General features: G+C 35.0%; 1 pseudogene; it reads left to right on the forward strand.

Moving 5' to 3' along the window:
• The first annotated feature begins 1,506 nt into the window (after positions 1 to 1,506).
• Positions 1,507 to 12,362, forward strand: LOC120140097 (annotated as a pseudogene).
• Positions 12,363 to 14,013: the final 1,651 nt, after the last annotated feature.

The raw sequence follows: 14,013 nt of genomic DNA on the forward strand, positions 1-14,013 counted from the left end.
CTCCGATGCGTCACTACTCAAACGCTTGAAAGTTGATTCCAACCAATTTAACGGAATCTGACCACCGTTAAAATTAGGCGGGACACTTTGCAAGATACTCCTGGCACAATGAATGCCAGTCACCGTGCGCCACCTCAGGAAGCACATCTCCATCTACCAGAAGCCACAAGTGTATGGAAACATCCTCTATCGTAATTGTGCATTCTCCCCACGGAAAATGGAATGTGTGTCTCCGGTGGAGACCAATGCAAAAATCAGGTTGTATTCTACGTTACAGTTAGGGATGGCAACTCAACCCGAATTCGACGGGTTCCGACCCGACCGGGTCGGATTTTTTTAAAAAAAAATTCGGGTTCGGGTCGGGTCGGGTTTTTTTTAAATGTACTGTTCGGGTCTGGTCGGGTCGGGTTTAGGGTGAAAAAAATCCGACCCGACCCGACCCGAAAAATATATATAATTTTATCCTATATATTTAGAGATAATTACAATAATGTTCCTCCATATATAATTTTTTTCAATTAAGTCACTGTTTTCATTGAATAAATTTTTTTTTATTATTATTTCGGGTCGGGTCGGGTCGGGTTTCTAAGTCATATATTCGGGTCGGGTCGGGTCGGGTGAAACCTTAATTTCGTCGGGTCGGGTCACGGGTGAAAAACCCTTTCTTCTCGGGTCGGGTATGGTGGCCCAAAAACCCGACCCGACCCGACCCATTGCCATCCCTAGTTACAGTGCCCTTCGTATTTGGCTACGTAACCAAATCCAGCCTCGACTAAATACGACCAGACAAGGGTTGATATCTCTAACTTAAGATTACGGATAAAGGGATCTAATATACGATCTCTCTCCTAATTTAATAAATATTATAGAAATTAATATATAAACTAATACTAAAAAATTTAAAAATAAAATATTAACAATAATTAAAATTAAAATAAAATTAAAAAATGTTACCAAATCAGCAAAATGGCTCGATATATGATGTCCATCTAAACGAAGCAGTTTGCCTTCCATTTTATAACTGCAAAAAAATAATAAAAAGTAAATATAATACAATTTAATAAAATATTAAACTATTAATTTATTATAATACATTATAATATTTTACCTTTTAAATAGAATTTGATCGAGTTTGAGTTTTAAGAGGGTTTGGACTTTGAGATGGTTTGATAGAATTTGAGAGAATTTAAGAATTTTGTATGTTTGAATGAATAAAGGAAGGGTATTTATAGGGATGATGAGATGAGTTTTGTCGGATGAGGTAATTAATGTGGTAGGAGTGAATGGTTGAAAATTAATTAAAAGGCATGGATGCAATATTTACCTTTATGACGCGTGTCAAATTTTTAAAAAGACAATCATTCATTACGTGACGTCAGCTTAGATAAATGCGGATGACTATTCACACTTTTCTAAAAAAAAAAAGTGGTATATTAATAATTTTTTTGAAACAGATAATTAATTCATGACTGTTTTTTTTTTTTTTGTTGTAAAAACGCCATCTTTACACGCCCTGCAGGCTGGTGAGAAATAGCAGGCAAAAAACCCAGAGTTGAATAACACCCCAGAAAGAGGGAAAAAACTAACCAAGCTGAAGAAGAGAGAGAAAGGAATAAAGCAAGGCAGACTTGAAGAAAAACCCGTTGCAATTTTTCAGGCATTTGAAGTTTTATTGTGGAATAGGGCCATGCAATCCAAACCCAACAACAGAGATCAGCATGATTGCTCTTCTTCTCTTCTTCATTGATCTGTATGTTCTTTTTCCTTTTTCTTTTACAATCTCTTTTCCGGTTTTGGCTGACCAATTTAAATTTGAATCTCAGTTTTTGTAAGGTTGTAAGGGCAATTTCTAGGGTTTTGGTTGGAGCTCTGGATCTTTTCGTTATTCGATTTTGATTCACGAGATTGGGAATTTCTCTAGGTCTATGCAAATGTATTATGGATTGTTTTTCGAAATTGGGGGGGGGGGGTTAAAGAGGGTAAAAGGAAAACATTACTCTTCAGTAGTAAGAGAAGACGGGACGAGAAATGTGGGATTCGGATTTATACTTTCCTAGCAGTTGAAGTTATAACAAGTAGGTAAGGTAGTTAAGAAAACAATAACCATTAAGTTATTTAACAGCCGTTGTTTTGTTTTCTTGGAATTGCAGTTGTTACTTAACCTTGATTAAGTTATTATAATTAGGAAGTAGGTCACTGCCATAGAAGGAAACCAAAAATAAATAAAATTTCACCTAGCAGCCAAATAAGAAAAAAATGCTTGATTATTCTGATTGTCTTTTTAGTTTTGGGTAACTTTTCTTATATTTGAATTTGAAGGAAATTGAGAAAACTGAATGTTTTCAAAACTTGTTGATTATCTTCTCCAAAGTTTGTTCTTGAAATGTGAAAAGAGCATTCAAAAATGACATTTTTGTTCAATTTTTTAAAATTTAAATACATAAACTGTTTGTCTCTTTTGTTTGGATATTTTCAGGTCCAGTAATTTATTGCTTCTAGCGCTGTGTCTAGATCTATAACACTTCATAATGACAGAACCAAGCTCAGTAGATGTGATTTTGGACTTTCTGAGAAATCGCTTTACTAGAGCAGAGGCAGCTTTGCGTAGTGAACTTGGTAACCACCCTGATTTGAATGGATTCCTTCAGAAACTTACCCTTGAAGAAACGGACTCTGGCAAGGTTCTAGAAGAAGAAAAGGGGAAAAACGTGGATGGAGGTCTTGTTTCAGGTTCTCGAAACAGTGGTGAGGTTTCCAAGGAACTTATAATAAAAGAGAGAGAATGTGGGGTAGGAAGAAATGGGTCTGAGAGCAAATTGAGAAATGCTGCTTCTACCGGGGAGCATAATAAACTTAATGAAGCAAAGTGATAAGTGATAAGAGTTTCACTTTCTCTAAAAATTCAGAGGAGACTATACTTAATTTTCAGTCAAGGAACGTCTGTACTATCAATGGTTCTGATCCATACAAAAATGGTGGTTTTGATAGTGGTGCTAGCCTTTTGGAGCTAGAGAAACAAGAGCAGTCAAGGTATTGTGCAGCTGAAGCTCCTGAAACAGATAAAGGTGTTAAATCTGGAGAAGAGATTATGCTTTTGGGTGAAATCAAAGGTTCATGGCTTGGAAATACTAAAAAGCTAATGTAGATTCCATGTATGAAAAGTTTCATACCGGTGAAAGTAAGGAGCTTGAGCAACGTTTTAAGAAGAACAGTGTGTACTTGAAGGATAACTTTGTTGATAATGGAAGATGGTCTAGAACTGAGGAACCCACAACTTCGTCTTCAGAGATATGGAAAGATTGTTCTGTGAAGACCGTTTTCCCATTCCCTGAGGGGGATGTGTCTATCAGATATGATGCTTCTAATACTTCAGATAAGAGAGAAGGAAAAAAGAAATCATATGCATTTGATGTTAAGGCAGCAATTAAAGAACAGGTGGATGGGGTTGGAAGGACTCTATTCTTTGGGAAGTCTCAGGGCACTTCTGGGCAAAAGTGTACAAAGGGGTTGGTCTTCCCTCTTGCATTTGAAAGTCCAAAAGAAGAGCTACCTTGGTTGCCACCAGTTAAATTCAAGTTGGAGGAGAAATTGGATGTCGATTGGGAGGAAAAATATGAGCCTGATGTCCCAGGTCCAAAGCTCACTGGTGCTGACAATGCATTCCTTATAGGGTCCTATCTGGATCTTCCCATAGGGCAAGAGATAAGCTCTTCAGGTTGGTTCATATACAAAGCGGTGATTTGATGATTATGCTTACATATATATATTTTTTATAAGAATTTCAAGCCTCTTTAAAAACTCCCTTCTTGATTAAAAGAGCTTGTAGGGAAGCTCCTTAATTAGCGGAAGGAGGAAAAGAGTGCCTTAGGATTTTATTGAACATAAGAATATACATAAGATACATCCTTAAAAGCACACTTAACAGAGACAGGTAAACACAAAACAACCTTACAACCCATAAACATCAACACTAGTTCAACCAATTCCTTCTTTAGCTAAGGAATCAGCCTCTAAATTGGCTGTCCTATTTACCCATCTAATCACACCTTCTAATGCGTTAAGCCTATGAACAATGTCTTTGATCAAAAAGGCGTAAACATCAGGACATAATTCAACCTTACAGACATATCTAATTTGTCCGAACATATATATTTGATTTTATTTAAAATAATGATTGCAATTAGTTAATTGTCTGAACTTCTTGTTTTTCTAATTTTTTTTCTTTTCAGTTTATTATATGTGCTGGTAAGATATATATATGTATATTGTATGTCCGCATGTATATATGCATCGTCTAAACCTTACAGACATGTCTAATTTGTTGTGGTAAAATCTGTCTTAACTTGAAAAGATTCCATCTGGCAATTGGTCAGAATTAAAATACTCCACGATGTTATTTAAATATATTTTAGATATTTGTTACTTTTGGGGTAAGCTGTATTCATGCTATACATTCCTTTTTCTTTTATTTCTCTAGTTTTGCCTGGCTTCACACCAACTTCACCCAGTAAGATTTGATATAGAAACCAGAAAAACAATGTTAATAAAATCCTGGTTCTTGCCCAGCTTTGTTTAAATCTTTGGTCAAGGAAATTGTGCAGTGGTGGTGAATAAAAATGTAATTGTAAGGCATGTTCAGAGATGTTGCAATTGGAAGGCTGATGAGCTTGCAAAGTCGGGAATTGGGTAACTGTTTGTAGTTCAGCCTACTGTTTTGCATAGTCTGGGTTGTTTCGTAAGGTGGGGCAAGTCTTGTTAAGTTAGGGATATGGTTTTTGATGAGATGTCAACAGATTGTTGGTCATTTTTGAGGTTGTATTTTGGTTGCGTATGGCTGTAATGAATTCTTGATGTACTTGGTATTTAAGGAATAAAATTTTGTGGTACTCTTTTCCTCCTTCCAATGTTCGTTAAGCTATCTTCATAGCTTGATGGGTATGAAGGGGGTTTTTAACGAGGCCTCTCATTTTTATCAAAAAAAAAAAAAATAGAACAAGGAAACTTTGGAAACTTCTTCTCAGTTGAGTTTTTGCTAGGAGGGGTTTAATCCAACTTTTTTCAAAGCTTAACTCATCATCCCAGCTTCTGAAAATGATTTTTAAGGACCTACATAAGTACTTGCCAACAGAAAAAAGATAAACTCGGGTTTCAAATCTCACAGAAACTAAGTACGTTTTAGAGAATAGATGTATTATTTGACAGTTGATAGAAGTGTAAAATTAGCTGTATTTGGAGTATTGCACTAATGCTGAACTTGCTAAATTTCTAAGAATCTTTGCTGGAAAAAAGTATATTCAAATTTGATGTCAAGTAGCCTTGCGAGTGCCTAGTGTTACTATTTATGGTGAATAACAGTGCGTTTAATCTTCTTCCTTGCTCCTATATTCCATTCCACAAATTAAAACTTCTAACTTGAATGTTAAACCTTTTGGACAGCCATAAAAAAGTTATAGTTATTTGCTGTAGGACATTAAGGGAATAATTGTCTAATTTCTCACGGAAAAGTTATAGTTATTTGCTGTAGGACATTAAGGGAATAATTGTCTAATTTCTCATGGCAAAAGTAGCAGAACAATTTGGCGGGTTAGGGTTGTAATATAGGAGGTTTGGGATCACAGTCAACTCGTAAATTCTAGTTTTAGGAATTATTGATCAGGTAGAGAGGTACTTTGAGCTTCCAGTTTGAATTGTAATTCAAAAGGTGGAACATTGATAGCTAATTGATATTCTTTAGAGGCGGCAAATTGGTTGGCCTGTGTCAGATATTTCAAGTAAGGTCTCTTTTGGATTGCATCCTGTCAGATTTGATTTGTTTAGGGTAGGGCTGTTTTAGGTTATTTTAGATCTTATGCAACCATTTTATCATGATTTTTATGTTTGGATTATCTTGGGTTCAAGTTTTTTTTCTTTCAAGTTTTTTGTTTTTGACATTTTTGGTGCACTCTGATAGGATTCAGATTTGGGACTACTCAGTTTAGTTCCAAACGTGTGAAGGGAAAGAAAAAACTTTTGCCTCTTAATATTTTAGTTTTCACACCTAGTGTTGTGTTACTTAACATGATCCTATATGATGTTTGGATTTTCATATTTCTTAAACTCATTTTTGATTTAAATAAATTTAATTGCCAGGGTAAATTTGGGGGTCGAGGATAGGAGGTGCTGGAAACTTGAGTACATGGGCCAGGAACCACTAGGCTGCGGAGTGGTGGCTATTAATTTAAAGGATATATGGATGCTTATAGGCTCCTAATAATGACTTGCTACTTCTGGTATTATCAGGATACCATTTCAAATGGAAAATAGAAATGCATAAAACTTGAAAAAATTGAAACATAAGTTTTTTTAATATCTATTTTAACTTATTTAAGGTCGTTACTAACCTAACAAAAGCTAAATGGTTGCAATCTTTATTTTTTTTACTTGTTATTTAACTCCATCCACATTACGGTTATAACAAAGCCAAGCTGAGCTGATACAGCAAAGCTTGTGCTTGGCTCAATTGCAGACTTGAGGTGTGAGCTTTGTTTTTCTTATGCTTCAGTTTGACCTACTTGAGATTGATGAATTTGATTATAACGAGTCATATAAGAAGCTTGAAACACATTTGAGACTTGAGCTTTTGTATCTTTTAAATAGTATACTTTATTAGTTTATTTATGTATAAGAAAATATCTAAAAGTGCAAAAGTTTGATTATGTTCAAGATTAAAAGTTCAGTAATAAAAGCTTAAACTCATCTTCACAATTGAATGAGCTTGCCTATTCCTTGAGTGAAGGCCAGGCAGCTGATGAGTAGCTTGACCTGATTGAACTCCTAGTTTTGTGTTGTAAAACTTTTTTTATACCTTCTATCAACGCGGGCGGTAAACCACCCCTTGTTTCTTGAGGTTTTGTAAATACTCATTTGGTGCTTGCTTTAAATCTCATGGTATTTTATTAAAACTTAATGCCTAAGTAGACCCTAAAGCTACTCTCAATTTTTCCAAATCTGCTACAATTGATATTGAAGCATTACTGGTCAGTTAAAGCGATTTGAACTAATCATATCCTTATTAGTTCACATATTGTTTGGGCCTCAAAATGGATTTTCAGGGACATATCAGGTGCTTTTAGGCACCGTGAATTCATAAAGAAATGAGTAAACTAAGGGTCCGTTTGTTTCACCGAAAACGTTTTTCAGAAAATGTTTTTCGTAAAATGAATTATATTTTTTGAAAAATATTTTCTGGAAAACGTTTTAAGATGTTTGGAAGATATTGTTTAAATCATTTTTTCACTTGTTGATAAATTTTTTAAAAATTATTTATTAAAAATATTAAATACAATAAATAATATTATTTATCATAAAACTTAATATTATTAATTTTAAAATATTAAAATAATTAATTTATTATTAAAATATTTTTTATAATTTTATTAATAAAAATATTAATATTGGATAAATCATTTATTCAAATAAAAATATTATAAATTATATTAATTATTTATTAAAGTAATAGTGTTATATTATATTTTAAAAATATTAAATAATATATTTTAAATATATTTATTAAAATATTATTAGATTATTATATTAATATTAAATATATAAATAATATTATTCATTATTAATAATTTAATAATATTATTTATATGAAATTAGTAAATAATATAAATTTTATTAATAATTTATTATATATTATTAAAATAAAAATATAATATCTTATATTATTATAATATAATTGATTATTTTATTATAATGTTAAATTATTAGAAATATTAATAAATATATTTTAAATATTTTAGTAACTAATATTTTGATTAAAATGATATTAAAATATTTTATTAATATTAAATTCATAAAATAAAATTATTTTGAGTATTTATTATTTGAAGTGAAAAGTTCGGGAAATGACTTACGGAAAATCAGACCGTAAGTTGTTTTCCAGAAAACACAAATGAAATTCTGTTGACCAGGAAAATGTTTTATGTTCACCAACCAGTTTTTCTCCAACCAAACACTGGAAAACGAGGAAAACATTTTCCGGAAAACGTTTTACGTGAAACAAACCGACCCTGACATTTTCTTTCGGAAGGTCATTTTATAAAAATGCACTCGTCCTCTAGCTTTGAACTGGCAACGGTTCAAGTGGTTATCTCTTCAAATTCTAAATTGATTTTTTCACACTAAAGCTTTTGCACTTAGACTATTGTTCATATAGAGGATTTAACTTGTAGCATTCTCTGGTTCCTTTGAGTAGGAAGCTAATCTTTCTTTGTCTGTCTCTGAACTGAAAGTTCATAACTATGAAAGATGCTGTTGTTTAGAACATTTGGTTATTTTTCTTTTTATTCTACTGTGCAGAGCTTGTAAATTTTTTTTATGATGATCCAGGTGGAAAAAGGAATGGTGGAGGCAATTGGCTTTCTGTGAGTCAGGGCATTGCAGAAGATGCATCTGATCTTGTTTCTGGTTTTTCTACTATTGGTGATGGATTGAGTGAATCTGTTGATTATGTGAATGATTACTGGGACTCTGATGAATATGATGTTGGTTACATGAGGCAACCTATTGAGGATGAAGCATGGTTTCTGGCTCATGAAATCGATTATCCTAGTGACAATGAGAAGGGAACCGGGCTTCCCGGTGTTCCTGATCCACATGAAAAAAGTCAAACCAAGGATGAAGATGATGATCAATCATTTGCAGAGGAGGAGTCTTACTTCTCTGGTGAGCATTATATCCAGGTAAAGAGTGTTGAACCTTTTGCAGCTTCAGATAATCCTATAGGGCTGTCTGGAACTGAAAGGTATAGCAGGACTCATGAGAATGATTTAATGGTCCAGTATGATGGGCAATTAATGGATGAAGAGGAGCTTTGTTTGATGCGTGCTGAACCTGTTTGGCAGGGACTTGTCACACAGACAAATGACCTTATCATGCTAGAGGATGGGAAAGTTCTTAATGAGTGTGGGAGATCTCGGCTGGATGATATATGAATAAATGATGATCAGTATGGTTCAGTTAGGTCTATTGGTGTAGGAATCAACAGTGATGCTGCTGATATTTGCAGTGAAGTACGTGAAAGTTTAATTGGAGAAAGTAGTGAGGGGGATTTTGAATATTTTCATGACCACGATATTTCTACTGGAGGGTCTAGACAAAGTCATCATGAGACAGACAGGAAAATATTGATAAATCAGTTGGGGATAAAAGAAAAACTGGAAAAATTGATACCGACAAGTATGTTACTGGGAATGATAAAGGTCCGCCTTGCCAGCTGAAGAATCTTACAGATAGGGGTTTTTCTTTTCCTCCACCCCTAAGAGATGGGTCTGTGCCTGCAGGTTCTAGTAAGTCTCTATGGTCAAGTAACTGCAATGCTGCTGGTGATGAACAAGATGACTGTTTGAGTGCTTTGATGGGGTCTGATGATATGGTTGCTACTTGGAGACGAAAAAGTAGTGGTTCTTCAACCGGCAATAGTTCTAGGGATGAAAACAATGCCAATGCTGTTAGATCTGCAAATTCTAGTCCTTCTACTCTCTCTAGTTATTGTTATGGTGAACAAGTGCAGATGAAGAAAAAAGAGGAAGGGAAAACAAGTAGTGTGAGAGAAGAAGATCCTGGGGTGTCACTTGAGGACGAAGAGGTTGTTGCTGTCCAAGAGCAAGTGAGACAAATTATATCACAGGTATAGGAATTTGAGACCTTCAACCTAAAGATTGTGCATAGGAAAAACAGGCATGTCTTATCTTAGAAACAAATTGTAATATGTTGGTACTAGCAAAATTCAAAATTTTGGTGATTCGTAAATGGTCTGATGCATTTCTCTCGTTTTTGTCCTTGAACCTATTTGGTGGTAGTTTCCTTGAACTCTGCTTGAGGTTGGAAAGTCAAAACTGGTTGCAAGCTCCCTCTTTTAGTTTTCTGAAAGACAAAGTGTTTTGGTTTAATACGTTTATGCTCCAAAGTGTTTAATGTTAACCGGAAGGGAGTAAGGCTCCATTTAACTAATTAGAGTCTCATTGTTGACTACATTTCCTTTACCGAGTATTTAGCAAGCTCATTCTGAGCTTAAATTTTACCTAATTCACAGTTTGGAAGTTGAAACTGGTTTTCTTTCACTTATTTTTCCGTTATTAATTGTTAAGACAATATTTAACCTGAAAGGCCATTGACTTATAACTTGATCACTAAATGGTTGATGGCTATCGTAATTGGACCACCCAAAGCTAAGAAAAGAAAAGAAAAGAAAAGAAAGCTTATTGAATATTCAATAGATGCAGCTTTTTGTTATCAATGACACTAGCATATACGGATAGCTGATTTTCTACTGCTTTTACAACCTGGGCTGTAGCATACCATCTAATCCCTTTTTCTTGCTTGAAATATTTCTCTAGTATAATTTATACTGAAAGGTTTTATTAGCTATATATCTCTTACAGACTTCCTTATATAAGCCCTCTTTTTTCTTTTCAGAACTGGATTTGAGGAGGACAAGAATTTCCATGTTGTTTTGAATTCTGTTTTAGCTGGGCGCTATCATGTCACTGAGTACCTTGGATCGGCTGCTTTTAGCAAAGCTATACAAGCACATGACCTGCACACAGGAATGGTTCTGTGTGAAAATTATAAAGAACAAGAAGGATTTTTTTTATCAAAGCCTTGATGAGATTAAGCTTATCAAGTATGTTAACAAACATGATCCTGCTGATAAGCATCACATTCTCTGATTGTATGATTACTTTTACTACCGAGTAAGTGAATGCTGTCCAATAACTGACTTATTCCTTGTTTATGTTTCCTTTTTTTGATAGGACTTGTTTATGTTTCCTAATGTTTCTAGACACTGGATATTTCGTTTCTTATTCTTTTACATTCCTTTACCATTTGTTAGATGTTTGCAGGTTTGTTGTATTTGTGTTCTAGTCTTAATTCTTGCACGTGTATATTGATACATACATTTAATACTGGAGTTTTTCTCTCAACAAGTCTGGCTTCCGGAGGCAAATGGTTATGTTTGTTGAAGTTCAAGTTGGCATGTTCAATATAAATGCTTTTCTCTGTTGGTGAAATTAGAAGTTTTATCTTTATGATAATGTTATCATAGTGTCTAGTAGCTGCTGACTGTTCATTATTTTCCAGGAGCATTTGCTAATAGTCTGCGAGCTTCTCAAGGCAAACTTATATGAATTTCATAAATTTAATAGGGAATCAGGTGGAGAAGTTTACTTCACAATGCCAAGATTGCAGGTTTTGAAAGCTGTTTTCTTCAGAAGAGCATCTAATCTATGTCTTGCCATTATTTAATCCTCTCGTAAAATTCTTCCTTTCAGTCCATTACCATTCAGTGTTTGGAGGCCCTTCAGTTTTTGCACAGCCTTGGCCTAATACATTGTGATCTGAAGCCTGAAAATATATTAGTAAAAGCTATAGTAGATGTGAGGTGAAGGTCATTGATCTTGGGAGCAGTTGTTTCGAGACAGAACATTTATGCTCCTATGTTCAATCCAGGTCCTATCGTGCTCCAGAGGTTATCCTAGGACTTCCATATGATAAGAAGATAGATATTTGGTCACTTGGCTGCATCTTGGCAGAACTCTGTACTGGCAATGTAAGTATTGGCCTTTCTTCATATATTAATTTCTTTAGTCAATGCTACTGGCAAAGCATATTCTCTCACTTTAATACCATTTTTGTATTATTTTGGTTGAAAATTATTTCCCCCTTTTTATCTTTCCCCCCCCCCTAGCTTCGAGTGTAGGATGTATTGATCAATACCATTACTTATTTTATCGATTTTATTGCAACGCCTGCCTTTGAATATTTGGTACAATTTGGTTTCAATATGGTGTCGTAGGTCCTGTTCCAAAATGATTCACCTGCGACGTACTTGCAAGAGTAATTGGAATTATAGGTCCGATTGAACAGACGTGCTCGCAAAAGGACGGGATACATACAAATACTTTTCCAAGAATCACATGCTTTACGAACGTAATCAGGTATATGTTTTTTTTTCTTATCGCGTTCTTGTTGGTTAAAAGTAGTTAATTCGTGACCTCGCTTCCCCGGTTACAACTTGAATGTTGTTTTTATGCTTACGCATTTGGATTTAAAAGTGGTGTGTATTATACCAATAACCCAGGAGACCAACAGGCTAGAATATCTGATACCCAAGAAGACAACGTCGAGGCATCGATTGCCTATGGGGACCAGCTTTTCATTGATTTTGTTGTTCATTTTCTTGAAACAAACCCAAAGAAGCGGCCTTCTGCAACAGAGGCTCTGAAGTACCCATGGCTATCATACCCGTACGAACCCATATCAGCTTGAACCGCATGCAGATTTGGTTGCCTAGTTTCGACCGGGGAAGCTGTATGTTTTTTTAACCGACTCGGCAGCCGGGTTAGTCTGTCTGCCCCGATTCACATGCCTGCAGGTGTGTTTGGTTAGAATATTTATTTTGTTTTTGCTTCCCCCATTTGAGCCGTTTTTCCCGATATATCACATATACCCTATATATTTCTCTGTCAGGTACCATTTAGACTATTTTTCTCGATCTAACACCCTTCGCAGTAAGGTGCGTCCCCTGCAGTGCGATTTACGGTGATCTGACGCCATGTGGGTAAGACGCGCCCCTTGCAGCGCGTCTTATGCTGACATGGACACACGTGTCTAAAGTGCGGCCCTTGGGATGCGCCTTACGCCACGTAGGGCTATAGCGCGGGACAGGGAATGCGCTTTTCAATTATCACATGCTCAATTATCAGACATGTATTATGCAAGGCGCGGTGCAGGAACCACGCCTTGCATAATTTACCCGAACTTCTCGGCTTTAAAACATCCTCTCTCGGCTATAAATAATCCTCTCCCCGTAAACTCTCTCACAATTCTCTCTCAACCGAGAAATTAATACAACAATCATTTCAACCAGTAAATAACACCCGACAATCCTCTTATATTTGATTCAGAAGTTCATTCGATTTTTCGTTATAAGGTAATTTTGTTATAATATTTTTTTATTATACTTATTGTTTATTATGATTATTTGAAAAAATATTATACTAATTGTTTTCAATTAATTTTTGTGCTAGTTCAAGGGAAAAGCGAGAGCATACGTCGAAATATTTTTGCAGTACATGTAATAATATAAAATTATATTATTTAAATTATTTACGTTTATGTGTAAAAAATTTATTATGTTATATTTTCGTTCATATATTATTTATTCAAGCATGTTTGTTTTAGTTGTTTTTTTGCAGATATATTATTGTCGCACTTTTAAACTCTAAGAATGACGCGACTTTCAACTATTGTTTATTATGATGGAGAAATTCGAGAAGATGAAACCGGCGTTGTTTTCGTATCAAATGAGCGTGTTAAAATATCATTCAAGAGAAACATAACTCTTAGAAGCTGATAACGAAGATTTCGAGGAATGTTCATGTTGGAAGTAATAGAAGAATGTCGTCGTTGCAGTACAGATTTCCAACATCATTGTTGTCATTAACTTATACAGCGCTCGAACTATCGAACAATGACGATGTTGAAATGATGGCTGATTCTCAAAGTAATTATTCAGACGCTGATATTGAGATGTATGCAAAGTTTTTTCAAGTGTATGTTGTTCGGGGTTAGTCATTAAGCTCCCACTATGGGCTGACTGAACAAGTTGACAGCCCGACTACAGTAATGTGTAATAATTTTAATGCCATAATGGGAAATCAGCATCATGGTGCCGTCACATCAACTTCAATGGGGAGACATTTATCCGTAACTCCTTACGAGATGTGCCAAGGTGGATCTACGAACAATTCGTATGGCAATATCGTGTCCAGTTCAAGGGGAATACATTTATCTGCAAATTTTTTTGACCTTAATATGGAGATGATATCGACGCAACAATTTGTGCAGTTTTCATTTGACATGATGGCTTCAAGCTTCAGGGGGAGGTATTCAACTGCGAGCTTTTTCGATCTCAATGTCGATATGCCTTCTAGTTCAAGGGGAAGACGTGCAAGTAGTAGGTTC

This window comes from Hibiscus syriacus, unplaced genomic scaffold (genome assembly GCF_006381635.1).
Source record: "Hibiscus syriacus cultivar Baekdansim isolate YM2019G1 unplaced genomic scaffold, ASM638163v2 tig00110781_pilon, whole genome shotgun sequence".
Lineage (NCBI taxonomy): Eukaryota > Viridiplantae > Streptophyta > Magnoliopsida > Malvales > Malvaceae > Hibiscus > Hibiscus syriacus.